The following is a 4,744-nucleotide window of genomic DNA, read 5'->3' on the forward strand; positions in this document are numbered from 1 at the left end:
TGGTACAGGCTTCGGGGCTGCGGAGGGCGGGGGGGGGGGGATGGGATTTTGGGCCTCGATTCATTTTTTGCAGCTTTTCAATGGGGGGTTGGGGGGGGTGAATGACTCATGGAATCCTTTCTCCCTTTCTTTCGATGTTTTTTTGGGTCTCTTTGTTCCTGTTTTGCTGATTAAATGATGATAATAAGGAAAGGCTCCGCGCGATGGAGGCGGCTCCTCTGCCGCGGCACATCGGTTGTAGGAGTCTCAGTCATTTCATGTGCATTTTTCCTGGTCGAGCTAGAGGACACAATGAGAATTATTTTAAATATGTCTCATGCAAGGTGCTTATTTGCCCAGCATGTGTGCGCGGCACAGCTCGCTCCCTGTGTGCTACAGAAAGCCCTACCATTTTCCCCTACCACGATTAATAGGATTTTTAAAGCTGTTGCCACTCTAAGAGGGGAAAAACTGGTGGTACAAAGGGCAGCGCCGATCTGATGGCTTCTTCTTGTACCGAGCACAAAGAAATCAAACCCAAAAGATTGGACTTTGCTTTGTGGGAGTGAGCTGGTGCCAGGGATGCTTGCATGAGCTTTGCTGGCAGAGGGGCGGCTGTGTCACCGTCCCTGTCCCTGGGAGTCCCAGCCATCAGACCAACAAGGGGGAAACTGAGGCAGCGTTTAGGCACTCCAGGAGGGCTGATTCACCTGCCCAAGAGGGTGCTCGGGCACAGGCACGAGGGCAGAAACGTCCGTGGCAGGACAGTCCCTTCTCCATCACCCCCAGCACCCGTGACAGGGAGGGATCCGCGGCCGGTGGCCCAGTGTCACGCGCTGTTTGCTCCTTCTGCAGGCTGCTGCCCGCGGGGACGTCCTGCCTGCCCTCCTGCCCGCGCCGTGGGCCATGTCGTCCTCCGACGAGGAGACCCTCAGTGAGCGGTCATGCCGGAGCGAGCGGTCGTGCCGAAGCGAGCGCTCCTACCGCAGCGAGCGCTCGGGCAGCCTGTCCCCCTGTCCCCCCGGGGACACCTTGCCCTGGAATTTACCCCTCCACGAGCAGAGGAAGAGGAAGAGCCAGGACTCGGTGCTGGACCCAGCCGAGAGGGCTGTCGTCAGGGTCGCAGGTAAGGCAGTGCCCTGTTGTGCGGTGGGTCCCCTCGGGGATGGGTAGACGGGGGTCCTCGAGCTCCCCCCGTGGTGGCCGAGACGGTTTTGGGGTCATCTCCGTACCCCGCTGCTCCCCAGGGAGACTGGGGATGGGTGGGATGGGGAGGGGAGGGATGGATGTGGCCTTTGGTGGCTGAGGACCAGGATGGTGGTTCGGCTCCGCAATGGCTTTGTTCTGTCAGGGCAGGGCTTGCCCTGGGTTGTTCCTACCCTCAGCACGTTGGGGTTAAAGGATGACTGGGCACCTCCAACGCTTGGGTTGGGTGACATTAAAATGCCTAATTAAGGACTAAAGGCCTCCTTGGTGGAACAATGCTCTTGGCCAGACTCCGGGGAGGAATTTGCCCTGAGAGGTTTGTGATTCCCGCCCAGCTGATGGAGCTGGGACGGCTCCTTCGCTGTGGTTGTGCCCATCGGCAGCCCCATCGCTGTGGTCCTTGGGATGTCCCGGCGTCCCTGCGCTGCTGCGTTGTGGAGGGGACGCTGCCTCGTGTGTCCCCTCGCCTGCAGTGCCACCGCGATACCCGCCGGCTGCTGTCGCACCCCGGGGGGAAGAGACAGGGATGGGAAGGAGAAACAAAGACAGGGATAGACCCACCATGGCTGATGGCTCCTTCTCCAAGCGCTGGTTGACGGGGCTGGTGGGGATCCCACTCTGGGGCCGCCGGGGAGGGAGGATGGAGGATGGAGGAGCTTTGCTTAAGCCCTCGGTGCCAGAGTTGAGATTTGCTTCTTCACCCGGGACAAACGGCTGTTGGGGGCTTTGATCTGTGGCTGCTGGGGTCTGGCCCCTTCTCGCTACATCCCGGGGGCCTTTGATCTGCTCCTGCCAGAGCAAACGGGGATTCAGGGCTGTGCCAAGGGGTCCCTGCTGAGCCCTGGCTGGGCTGTTCCCGGCTGCCGCCCCAAGGGAACCCCAGGGCCTGGCTTTCATCTCACTGGTGGAGGCGAGCTCCCGAGGCGCCCGCTCTGCCCTGCCAGCCCCCAGCTGATGGGCAAACCAGCCCCAGCGCTGGGCTCTGCTCCTGAGGGTCCCTGAGCGCTGTGGGGACTCAGACTGGGAGCACTGGGAGTGGGGAGACCGTGGCAGATCCCACCTGGGCAGGAGCGGCAGCGGGATGCTGGCTGCCTGCCCTACCCACCCCATGCCGGCACGGTGGGGTGCGTGTGGCTTTGGCCGTGCCGTGGTGCTGCTCGGGTGAGTTGTGCCATCCTGGCTCGCGGGCGTCTTGGGGCAGGAAGAACCAGTTGATTCAAATGACGGTTTTCAAAAACGCGCTGTCTGGGGCTGGGGGAAGCAAATGCACAGGGTGCGGCCGGCTCTGCCCCAAACACCAGCACCGTCGAGGCTGGGAGATTGCCGGGCTAAGGGGACCCCACCATACCCATCACTGCTCGTGGACCAGCTCTGCCCCAAAAGCCCCATCCTGCTGGGTGCTGAGCACCCTCCCACGCCCCGGGGCCAGACCCTGCTGAGGCACAGCCATTTCCCCAGCTGCGTTTCCCCCTGCCTGCCCGGGATGCCGAGCGCTTTTCGTCACGCTGGCTAGATCCAGCCCATGATTAAAGGCAGGGGGATGTCACAAAATGCGGTCTCATGCAGATTCCCCATTAAAAATAACTCGCGAGGTGCAGCTAGACAGTGCTGAGCTGGGAAGAAAGAGTTTGGAGACAGTTTTGTGTCACCAGGTTTGAAAATGAGCTGAAATATTGATTCAGATCCTTGCATTATTCAGTGGGACTGTCTGCAGTGTGCCGGCCATCCTGGTGCCTGTCCCCACCACGGGGCTCGGGGACTGGGGACAGTGGCTGGCGGGATGTGCCCGGGGGGGCTGGCACCTCTCGGTGTGCCTGGGGAGGGGGATGCGGCTCAGCTCCCTGGAACCCCCGGGAAGAAGTACCAGGGAGCCAAGCCCAGCAGCAGGGATGGAGCCTGGGCATCGTGTGGGGCTGGGGAGCCCCATCCCGCGCCTGGCCATGGACCTTGCGGAGGTGGTGCAGGAGTTTAAGCACCTTGGCGGTTTTGGGGGACACACATGGATCTGGGGTGCTCTTCCTCCTCGCTGTCCATGAGATCCGATGATCTCTGCATCCCTTCTGGCCATTAGAGCTAAGGAAAGGAGAATGTAGCCATGCCCAAGGAGGGGACACACCAGCGAGGACTTTGCTGGAGGTGCCGGTGCCCCGGCGCGGGGGGCTGGGACACGCTGGTCCCCCCCATCCTGGGCTGTCTGTGCCTGCACCTTCGGTACTCCGGTGCTGGGCTGGATCCCCAGGCAGCCTCTGGAACCGTTCCCTGCTTTGCTGGCATCCCCCTGGAAGGCGGTGGCACGGAGGGGAGCAGAGTGGGCTCAGAGTCCGGTCCTTGGCCGTGCATCGCTCTGCCTCGCTCCAGCAGCTTGGCAGAGGATGAGGGTTGTGGCTCGGGACAGGGTGGGGGACGGAGTTGCTTTTGGAAGAAAAGGTTCTTTCATCCTAAACCTGTTTGCACTCGATCCTTCCAGGGGTCACGGTCTGCTGGCGGGGTGCTGGGGTGATGCTGGTGGGGTGCTGGGGTGATGCTGGGGTGCGAGGGGCTGGGGGGGGACAAGGATGCGAGGGGTGAGCGAGCAACAGAGGCAGTGGGCAGGGGTGATGGGAGAGGCGTCACGGGGGCTTTCCAAGGGCTGCGCTCGGACTGTTTGAAAAGGCTCCTGGGAGTCCTTTGTCATTCGGGAGCGTCACCCCAGCCGCTGGCAGAGGCAGCCTTGGCTGAGCGGAGGGCGATGTGCTTCATCCTCGGGGACGTGGGAACAAACCTCCTTCTTCTCTGCTGCCTTGGGAGCAGCAAACCCGCCCGCTCGTAGGGATGGGGCAGGTTTCGAGCAGCCCAAAGTGGAATGAATAAGTGCCAGCTGGCCGGCGTGGAATTCCCTTTTTCCCGGGAACGCAGTGTTTTTGGGTCGGATGGAAGATGCGAGCGCTGGCACCTCTGCGGGGCGGCATCGCGGGCAGAAGCGGAGGAGCCGTGGCCGTGCCCGGCGGGATGCTCTGCCGCCCGAGGACGGCTGCCCTGCCTCAGCACCGCTGGGCACAAAGGCAGCCCTGCCACGAGGCCGGCGCGGTAAACCCGGATTTAAGCCTTCCTCCCCGTGGAGGCACTGCCGGGGATGCAGCCGGGCACCGGAGCTCGGTGCGACGTTAATTACTTTTCCTAATTAAAACGGCGTGGTGAAGGGGAGATGGCTCCCAAACCGGGGCGAGGGGGATGATTTGTGTAACCCCCCCCCAGGCCGAAGGCTGTGGGATGAGGAGGAGGAGGAGGAGGATGATGGTGGTTGTCACCAGTGGCCCCTCGCCATCCCCCGGAGGGATACGGGGTGCAGCCCCCCCACCACCCTGGGGTGCTGCTGGGAGGGAGATTTAGGGGGGTGTCCCTGGGTGATGGTGGGGAGCCACACCAGTGGGATGGGGCTTTTCTCGTTGCCATGGTTACCCAGCTGGCGGAGCCTGGCCCTCCGGTTGCCATGGGAACGGCGCAGCCAGGGTGAAAAAGCAACATCTTGTGGTGGCCAAAAAAGGCCGGGATTTGCCCCAGAAGGTTGGGGGGGGCCAGG

This window comes from Haliaeetus leucocephalus, unplaced genomic scaffold (genome assembly GCF_000737465.1).
Source record: "Haliaeetus leucocephalus isolate CR32 unplaced genomic scaffold, Haliaeetus_leucocephalus-4.0 Scaffold517, whole genome shotgun sequence".
NCBI lineage: Eukaryota > Metazoa > Chordata > Aves > Accipitriformes > Accipitridae > Haliaeetus > Haliaeetus leucocephalus.